Below are 10,524 nucleotides of genomic sequence, written 5' to 3'. Positions count from 1 at the left end.
TGACTCTGTGATGATGCATGACAGAAGAGCATTTGTTAGCTTTTTTTTTTTTGAGACAACCTCGCTCTGTTGCCAGGCTTGAGCGCAGTGGCGCGATCTCGGCTCACTGCAACCTCCGCGTCCCGGGTTCAAGCGATTCTCCTGCCTCAGCCTCCCGAGTAGCCGGTATTACAGGCGCCCGCCACGACGCCCGGCTAATTTTTGTATTTTTAGTAGAGACGGGGTTTCACCATGTTGGCCAGGCTGGTCTCGAACTCCTGACCTCGTAATCCGCCCGCCTCTGCCTCCCAAAGTGCTGGGATTACAGGCGTGAGCCACTGCGCCTGGCCGTTAGCTTTTCTTTAAAAAATAAATTTAAAGGAAAGAAATAAGGCTTTGGGAAGAGCAATCTTGTGTTTTTGTTTTTTAATTATTTTGAAAACAAGCAAGCATGGTTAAAAAAAGACTGCAAGTTTTGCATTTTAAAAAATTAATCTGGGCCGGGCGCCATGGCTCACGCCTCTAATCCCAGCACTTTGGGAGGCTGAGGCGAGCGGATCATAAGGTCAAGAGATGCGACCATGCTGGTGAAACCCCGTCTCTACTAAAAATACACAAATTAGCCGGGCGTGGTGGCGCGTGCCTGTAATCTTAGCTACTCAGGAGGCTGAGGCAGGAGAATCACTTGAACCAGGGAGTCGGAGGTTGCTGTGAGCCAAGATCGTGCCACTGCACTCTAGCCTGGCGACAGAGCGAGACTCTGTCTTAAAAAACAAAAACAACAAAAAAAATTTTTTAAATCTGTATTCCAAACAAGCGCAGGATCTAATGAGGTATTTTTGTCTTTGTGAAGATTTTTTTAATCGACTTGGAAATGCGCTAGATGCCCGTGGGAAACATGAATAGTAAACCGAGGTTATTTCTGTGTAGTAAAGATTAGAAGGCTTCCAGCCGAGCCTTGCTGATTTGTTGAGTCAACTAGGAACTTGCTGGAGAGAACAGTAAAAAATATAAAAAATGAGTAAACTTCATAATGAACTAATCTTGTGAATGACATTTTAGCCACAAATATACAAAGAGTTTATAAAATTTGGTAAGGAAAAGCATGATGGAAAATACACCTTGTTGGATTTTTCAAATCACAGAAAAAAAACACACAAATGATTGAACACACATGAGAAAAAAATGTACACTCTGCCCAGTTAAGAAAGAGGAAAATAAAATGAGACTCTCTTTCTTTCCACTATTAAGTAAGCAGACAAAAAAAAAAAAGCAACTTGGCTGGGAGCCATGGCTCAGGCCTGTAAACACAGCACTTTGGGAGGCCGAGGCAGGTGAATCATCTGAGGTCAGGAGTTCAAGACCAGCCTGGCCAGCATAGTGAAACCCTATCTGTACTAAAAATACAAAAATTAGGCTGGATGTGGTGGCGCACGCCTGTAATCCCAGCACTTTGGGAGGCTGAGGCAGGTGGATCACAAGGTCAAGAGATCGAGACCATCCTGGCCAACATGGTGAAACCCCGTCTCTACTAAAAATACAAAAATTAGTTGGGCATGGTGGTGCACCCCTGTAGTCCCAGCTACTTGAGAGGCTGAGGCAGGAGAATAGCTTGAACCAGGAGACGGAGGTTGCAGTGAGCCGAGGTCATGCCACTACACTCCAACCTGGCGACAGAGCGAGACTCCCTCTGTCTTAAAAAAAAAAAAAAAAAAAACCACTTGATTCTGTGAATACTGCTTCTTGGAATCCACGTAGCAGTATCAACTAAGGATTTTCTGATTGGAATTCCTTTTCTTAGAAAACAAACTATAAAAATAACAAAATGAAAATAATAAAAATTGGGTTGTAAAAAATTGGGCTGTTTTGTTTTATTTAGAAATGTGGCTGGGAGAGGTGGCTCATGCCTGTAATCCCAGCACTTTGGGAGGCTGAGGTGAGTGGATAGCTTGAGCCCAGGAGTTCAACACCAGCCTGGGCAACATGGCAAGAACCTGTCTGTACAGAAAATTTTTAAAATTTAGCTGGGCGTGGTGGCACGCACCTGTGGACCAACTACTTGGGAGGCTGAGGTGGGAGGATCACCTGAGCACAGGAGACTGAGCCTGTAGTGAGACGTGATCATGCCACTGCACTCCAGCCTGGGCGATGGGAGAATTTTTTAAGACCCTGTCTTAAAAAAAAGAAAGAGAGAGAGAGAGAGAGGTGGGGGCAGGGGGTGGGGGAGAGAAGGAAGGAATGGAGGGAGGGAGGAAGGAAGGAAGAAAGGGAAAGAAAAAGAAGAAAGGAAGGAAGGAGAAAAAGAAGGAAGGAAAGAAAGAGGGAGGGAGGGAGGGAGGAAGGGAGAAGAAGAGAGAGAAGAAAGAAAGAGAAATGTATGTCATATCACTATTCATTTTGGAGAAAAAAAAAACCTTGAAGGTCCAATACTGGGGACATGGCTTAGCAAATGGTAGCAGCCATGAACGTGCACATGTGTGCATTAGAGACTTTTGGAAGTAGACACTGGCAAAGATTGTTGCCTGAAAGCTTCTCTCCCTTACCACCAGCAGAATCCACATTGTGTGGTGCCAGCGTCCCCACTTCCCAAGACAGGGTGGCTGGTGTAGGTGCCAAGAGGAAACACTTGGTCCTCTCAAATTTTGATGAAAAATTGCAAAAGGCTGTTCGCGGTGGCTCACGCCTGTAATCCCAGCACTTTGGAGGCCGAGGCTGGCAGATCACAAGGTCAGGAGATGGAGACCATCCTGGCCAACATAGTGAAACCCCATCTCTACTGAAAATACAAAAATTAGCCAGCCATGGTGCTGCATGCCTATAGTCCCAGCTACTCGGGAGGCTGAGGCAGGAGAATCGCTTGAACCCAGGAGACAGAGGCTACAGTGAGCCGAGATAGTGCCATTGCACTCCAGCCTGGGTGACACAGCGAGACTCTGTCTCAAAAAAAAAAAAAAAGAAAGAAGGAAAAATTGCAAAAGGCAGATCAATTGGAGAAAAGGCAGACATATTTATTTACTGTGTCTACACAAACCTAAAGATATGGGGGAAATCGTCCTTTTTTTTTTTTGAGATGGAGTCTTGCCCTGTCACCCAGGCTGGAGTGCAGTGGCGTGATCTCGGCTCACTGCAACCTCCGCCTCCTGGGTTCAAGTGATTCTCCTGACTCAGCCTACCGAGTAGCTGGGCTACAGGCGCATGCCATACTGCCTAAGTTTTTGTATTTTTAGTAGAGACGGGGTTTCCCCATGTTAGCTAGGATGGTCTGGATCTCCTGACCTTGTGATCCGCCCACTTCGGCCTCCCAAAGTGCTGGGATTAGAGGCGTGAGCCAAGATATGAGGGAAATCCCAAGATATGAGGGAAATCGTCCATTTTTATGCTTAGGTTCCGCAAGGTATGGACAGCCATGCAGAAATAGAATTGGGCAAACAGGGTTGGATCTAATGAGAAGAGCCTGAGTGGGGACACCCAGCCAGGCCTGTCTGTCTAGATTCTTGTGGCCTCTCTGAGCAGCCTGCCTGCCTGCCTGCCTGCCTGCCTGCCTGCCTTCCTTCCTTCCTTCCTTCCTTCCTTCCTTCCTTCCATCCAGGACCCTCTCTGGAGTGAGGGTCTTAAGATCTACAGTCTAACAAGGTAGGTCAGATCATTTCTTCATGGCCAGGTTTTACACAGAAAGGCAGAAAGAAAATTAGAGTCATATTTTTTAGGTGTTATGACTGGCTTTGTGTTCTGGTTTCTATGACTCACCTTGAGGAAGAGGGATTCTAGTTTCTATGGCCAGACAGGGGAGAACGAGGGGCTAGAGACAGGAGGGCCAGAGAAGTTGAGAGAAAACTTTTTGCTTCTGAGGCTGCTTAGGATGCCCTCATTTGGGGTCTTGTTTTCTGAGCCGCCTGGCACTTCTCCATCCAGCCTCCCTCCTCTTTACCCTCCAGATTAGAGACTGAGCCTGATGCCGTTTGAGCACTCAGTTGGGTGGGGAAAGAGTACTCCTCCTTTCTCATCTGCCTCTTGAACTGTTTGGAACACTGAAGGCTCTCACTTTCTGATCAGAGACAGGATCAAAGTGGGCAGTGGGTTTTTTGTTTGTTTGTTTGTTTGATTGTTTTTTCTCAGCATGACATCTATAGACTCCACAAAGACAGAAGAGCATTGACGAGTCTTGGGTGCCTCTGGGCTCTTGAATTCCCATCGCGTTGGCATCAAAGAACTAAATAAGACACTGTTGCGCTACAAAACGGTGCTAGATGCTAAACCATCATCTTCTCAGGATAATAGTTTCAACTGATTAATGTAAAATGTTTGGGGATTTCACTAGCAACCACAAAAGCATGTGAATATTTTCTCTAAGAGTGCGATGAAGTCTTTTTGTGTGTGTGTGAGATGGAGTCTAACTCTGTCCCCCAGGCTGGGGTGCAGTGGCACAATCTCAGCTCACTGCAACTTCTGCCTCCTGGGCTCAAGCAGTTCTCTTGTCTCAGCCTCCCAAGTAGCTGGGACTAAAGGCGCCTGCCACCACGCCCAGCTAACTTTTGTATTTTTAGTAGAGACAGGCTTTCACCTTGTTGATCAGGCTGGTCTTGGACTCCTGACCTCAGGTGATGCACCCGCCTTGGCCTCCCAAAATGTTGGGATTACAGGCGTGAGCCACTGCTCCTGGCCAGTCTTTTTTTTTTTTTTTAAGGCAACAGAAACAACCAAAAAATGGATGACTAGAAGAGAGGTAAACGATTCTAATTATAGGAAATTTTTGAGACAGTCTTACTCTGTCACGCAGGCTGGAGTACAGTGGCATGATCTCGGCTCACTGCAACCTCCGCCTCCCGGGCTCAAGCGATTCTCCTGCCTCAGCCTCCCTGGTAGTTGAGACTATAGGCACACACCACCATGCCTGGATAATTTTTGTATTTTTAGTAGAGATGGGGTTTCACCATGTTGGCCAGGCTGGTCTCGAACCTGTGACCTCATGTGATCCACCCGCCTCAGCCTACCAAAATGCTGGGATTACAGTTGAGAGCCACCACACCCAGCCTTAATTACAGGAAATTTTAGTCCCACATTTACCTTGTATATTTGACATGTCTTTTGTTATGTGTATTTTATGGCATTGCGGGTTACCCTATTTAAAATTGTAGTCTCACAAATCAGAGTGTACAAAAATGAATGTTGAAGAGGCCATAAGCTGTGTATTTAAAAGAAATATGGAGATGCAAGGATGTTTGGATAGGAAGATATGACTTGGGAAATCTCATGTCCAGCACACGGAAAAGGAATCTGAAGTAATTCATTTTCATTGCTCCTAAAAGGCAGAAATACAACTAAGAAACACAACTTCCTACGTGGTATGAAATCACTCTCCTCTTCTGCCTGAGAAAATTGTCAGAATAGAAATGGAGTCACGAATGTTCACAAAACCCTGACCAATAGGATTGGAGAAGTCCTGAAGAGAAGATTGTCCGGCTTGCATGCCTGATTAAAAAAAAGAGAGAGAGACTACAAAAACCACAGCCTTGCTCAGAGGCCATCGCCAGGGTACACAAAAAAGACTTTTGCAAGGACATCTCCCCAGTAACCTCCTGTTTAACTTCAGACTGGTGTCACCCTTGTTATTGATATTTCTAACCACAGATAATTATTTCAAAGCAATTATGTAATTCTTCTTATTTTTTCCTTGAAAAACCTTTGTCTTCCTTTACCTCTCTGAATACCCACTTAGTTTTTACTATGGCACACGTATTCCCATTGCAATGCTTTATTCCCAAATAAATTTCTTTTAGAGAGCTTGTCTCGGTTTATTTCAGTTGACACCAAATTTTCTATGTGTAAGTGAAAAAAAGTTAGGGGGCAATCATACAGTGTCAAAATGGAGAGATGTCTTCCAGAAGGTTCAGTCCAGTCCCTGTGTCTTACTAAGAGACTAAGCATGTTAACACATACACACACACACACTCCAACCTGCTGAAAATAAAGTCTCTTTTTAAACATTTCTGTCTACATTGTTCTGCTGTCAGAATTGCCCTGGAGGACACCCAGCTGGTGTCCACTGGGGAATCTGCAGAGTTGCTTGCTTGGTGTGTGGGAAAACACTCCTGCTAACATCTGGTGGCAGAAGGGACATGTTGAGTGGAGAGTTGGAAAAAAACACGTCCATTGATTTTTCCTGTATGTCTTGAGTTGCAGGGGATGGAAACCCCTTTCCTTTAAGCAAGGAAAATGGGTTTAACAGGCAAGGTACTTGGAAGTGTGTGTGTGTGTGTGTGTGTGTACATAAGAGGGGGCCCACACAGGCTGGTGATAAAGGTGGACTCTGAGCTAAGATGTATGCTTTTTAACTAGAGCCTTGTGCCTGTGTAGAGTAGCATGCAATAAATGATACCTGAGCAGTTCTGTACCTACACCAGATCTGTTTGGAGGGCACAACTCATGCTGCATGTTTCAACCACAGTCAAATAAATAAATACAATTCAAAATGTCTTCTTGGCTCTTCAATCTCACATGCATTTAGGCAATCCCACCCTTGCCTCACTAAAATGAGTTCCCACTGATGACCACAACCTTATGCAACATGGTTCTCAAATCGAGGACACATCGCAAATGGGCTGATGGCATCAACCCCCATAAGCCTCTGTGTGCTGCTTTGATGTGTCAGGAGCGTTAGGTTGCAGGTGACAGGACCTAACTGCAGATGGCTGTAAATGACAATGGAGGAGGGTGGCCTGTGGCTCCTGAGACTGCAAGTGCAGCCTGCTACTGTCAGGCAGTGTGAGCCCTGGGAGCCTGGGGATATCCCAGGACACACACTTCTTCCTCCATCCCCTTCCTCCTGGTTGGTCCCCCTACAGCCCCAGGCAATTGTCTCCTCAAGGCCCACTGGCCAGGTCAGGCTTCCATTGACAGCCACTCCAGCCCAGCAAATCAGAGCTCCCCTCCTCCAAATGTCCAGGGTGGGTGTTGGGCCCAGTACTGATGCCATTATCATGACCAGGGAAGGGCCTGAGGACCCAGTGGTCAGACCTCCCATCAAGGGCTGGACCAGCTCCAGCCAGAGAAAGAGGATGCATTCCAGCAGGGCCCAAGCCCAGAGCCACACACCAGCTAGGGGCCAAGGGAGGAAAGGAAGGAAATGATGAAGGGGCCTGATTGAAAAAAAAAAAAAAACGACCACAGCCTTGCACAGATGCCATCGCCACCATAGACAAAAATGAGGGACTGTGGTCACCTGCAGGGCCAGAGACAGCATGGGTGCACTGGGCTACAATCCATACCTCAACAGCCAGGAGCCCTGGCCTCTCTCGCTGCAACCCTCCACACAGGCAGAGATAACGTTCACAAAATTAACTGCTATACTTAAAGATGGTGAATATTAAGCTAACTGTATTATCCAATATTATGGATAGGCTTTGTATAATTTTTAAACCTTTCAACTTAAAAACTCATGTCAAAACCAATTACTCAATGTTTCATTTTAAATGCAATTGTAATGGTAATCTTTTCAATATTTCAGATGTCAAAATTGCTCAAAAAATTAGGATTCTAAAAATCTAAATATACCTGTGAAAGGAAAATAAACCCTGGGGCCCCAAAGTCACTTGGCTAAAGAGAAAAGTCAAGCTGGGAACTGCTTAAGGCCAACCTGCCTCCCATTCTATTTAAAGTCACCCCTCTGCTCACTGAAATAGATGCATATCTGATTGCCTCCTTTGGAAAGGCAAATCAGAAACTCAAAAGAATGCAACCGTTTGTGTTTCACCTATTTGTGACCAGGAAGGCCCCTCCCCACTTTGAATCTTTCTGCCTTTGCTTCAGGTTTTCCTGCCTTTCCAGACTGAACCAATGTACTTATGTATATTGATTGATGTCTCACATCTCCCTAAAATGCATAAAACCAAGCTGTGCCCCGATCACCTTGAGCACTTGTCGTCAGGACTTCCTGAGGCTGTGTCATGGGTGCCTGTCCTCAATCTTGGCAAAATAAACTTTCTAAATTAACTGAGACCTGTCTCGAATTTTCAGGGTTCAAATACCTAAGGTATTTCTATTTTATTTACTTACTTAAGAGATGCGTTCTCGGTGTCCTTTAGTTCAATCTAATCCTTATGCCTATCAAAAGACAAAATTACAACAAATTTAGAGACATAATGGTTTTTAAAATTATTATTATTATTATTATTTTGAGACAGGGCTTTCCTCTTGCTCTGTTGCCCAGGCTAGAGTTCAATGGCGCTATGAGGGCTCACTGCACCCTCCACCTCCCTGGCTCAAGCAATCCTCCCACCTCAATCTCCCAAGTAGCAGAGTGTGTTCCATCAAGCCTGGCTAAGTTTTAAAATTTTTTGTAAAGAAAAGGTTTCACCATGTTGCCCAGGCTTGTCTCAAACTCCTGGGCTCAAGTGATTCTCCCACCTCAGTCTTCTAAAATGCTGGCACTACAGGCATGAACCACCATGCCTGGCCTAGAAGCTAAGATATTTCTAAACTGAAAGTAATAATAATAATAGGTATTATTATTATTATTCTAAGCCTTTGATTCACTATATATAATTCTAAAGCAATTCCATAATCCTGACCCAAGCAAATTTGGTTTTCTCTCCCAGGGCCCTGAAGTGAATGAATGATAATCTCTGTTCAGATCCCATCACTTGGTTCCCAGCTTGAACCGGGATGTTGACGAAAATATGGACTGGAGCACAAAAGGGCCTTGCTTGTCTTGCACACCATTCAGACACAAGTTAAAGCTCTGTGGTTTCTTCCATCTAAAACTTGCAACCTCCCTGTCTCAATTGGTTCAGGCCGCTGTGAAAGGAAGATAGTTGGACCCCTGCAGGCTGGGAACCTCTCAGGTCAAATCTACCTCACATTCTATTCAGTCATCCCTCTGCTCACAGAGATAGATGCATATTCTGATTGCCTCTTCTGAAAGACTTATCAGAAACTCAAAAGAATGCAACCATCTGTCTCTCTCATCTACTTGTGACCTGGAAGCCCCCAGTACAGTGGGGGTGGGGGGGCCTTGTTTTGAGCTGTCTCCGCATTTTTGGATAGAGCTAATGTACTTCTTAATATATTAATTGATGTCTCACCTCTACCTAAAATGTATAAAACCAAGCTGTGCCCCGACCACCCTGGGCGTGTGTTGGCAGGGCTTCCTGAGGCTGTGTCACGCACATGTCCTCAACCTTGGCAAAATAAACTTTCTAGGCCGGGCGCGGTGGCTCACGCCTGTAATCCTAGCACTTTGGGAAGCCGAGGCAGGCGGATCACAAGGTCAGGAGATCGAGACCATCCTGGCTAACGCGGTGAAACCCCGTCTCTACTAAAAATACAAAAAATTAGCCGGGCATAGTGGCGGGCGCCTGTAGTCCCAGCTGCTCGGGAGGCTGAGGCAGGAGAATGGCGTGAACCCGGGAGGCGGAGCTTGCAGTGAGCAGATATCGCGCCACTGCACGCCAGCCTGGGCGACAGAGCAAGACTCCGTCTCAAACTAAATAAATAAATAAACTTTCTAAATTAACTGAGACCTGTCTCAGATTTTCAGGGTTCACACCACCATAACACTGCAGCAGAGAGACTGGGTGCCGTAAACAACAGAAGTTTACTTTCTCATGGTGCTGGAGGCTGGAGTCCGAGATCAAGGTGTGAACAAGGTCATTTCCTCCTGAGGCCTCTCTCCTGAGGCTGTAGATGCAGTCTCCTCCCCGGTCCTCATAGGGCCCTCCTTGTGAGTCTGTGCCCTAATCCCTTCTTATGAGGACACCAGACCTATGGGATTAGGGCCCACCCCAAGGAACTCATTTACCTTTATTTCCTCTTTAATGGCTCTGTCTCCAAACACAGCCACATTCTGAGGTCCTGGGGGTGGGACTTCAACCTGTGAATTTCAAGGGACATAATTCACTTTATAACAGCCCCCTACCCCAACAAGCAGGTGAGCACCAGCCAGGTTTCCTCCCAGCTCCTGTTTGAACTGGATTTGCTGGCCCTCTGGGGATACTTGGATTCTTGCACTGACTGAGGGTTTGTGTGCCTCTGAGGTCATTGTTGACGACAGCCCTCTCTCTAGACATGGGACATCATAAGATGTGGGCTAGCTGGGCGCGGTGGCTCACGCATGTAATCCCAGCACTTTGGGAGGCTGAGGCAGGCAGATCACTTGAAGTCGGGAGTTCGAGACAAGCCTGATCAACATGGAGAAACCCCATCTCTGCTAAAAATACAAAATTAGCCAGGTGTGGTGGCGCACGCCTGTAATCCCAGCTACTCGGGAGGCTGAGGCAGGAGAACCTGGGAGGCAGAGGTTGCAGTGAGCCGAGATCACGCCATTGCTCTCCAACCTGGGCAACAAGAGCGAAACTCCATTTAAAGAAAAAAAAAAAGAGAGAGAGAGAGAGAAAGAAAAAAAACATGTGGGCTCACTGCACAGACCTAGAAAGTTGGGAGGCAGGGGCATCAAGGATCAGGACGTTACTGGTGTGTTATCAGCATTGCCCTGCTTCTGATCAACAGAGTGGACAGCTTAGGAGCCAAGGGAAAACTTCTCCTTTATCC

General features: G+C 46.2%; 1 long non-coding RNA gene across 1 annotated transcript; it reads right to left on the bottom strand.

The window, feature by feature from the left end:
- Positions 1-988: 988 nt before the first annotated feature.
- On the bottom strand, positions 989-9,849 carry LOC131381789 (uncharacterized). The gene is made up of 3 exons (XR_009210727.1): positions 9,776-9,849; positions 8,032-8,079; positions 989-2,148 (listed from the first exon to the last, which is right to left on the bottom strand). It is a non-coding gene; the product is annotated as an uncharacterized LOC131381789 (long non-coding RNA).
- Positions 9,850-10,524: the final 675 nt, after the last annotated feature.

This window comes from Hylobates moloch, unplaced genomic scaffold (assembly GCF_009828535.3).
Source record: "Hylobates moloch isolate HMO894 unplaced genomic scaffold, HMol_V3 SCAFFOLD_18, whole genome shotgun sequence".
In the NCBI taxonomy this organism is placed as follows: domain Eukaryota; kingdom Metazoa; phylum Chordata; class Mammalia; order Primates; family Hylobatidae; genus Hylobates; species Hylobates moloch.
This window is presented reverse-complemented; position numbering and strand designations above follow the sequence as displayed.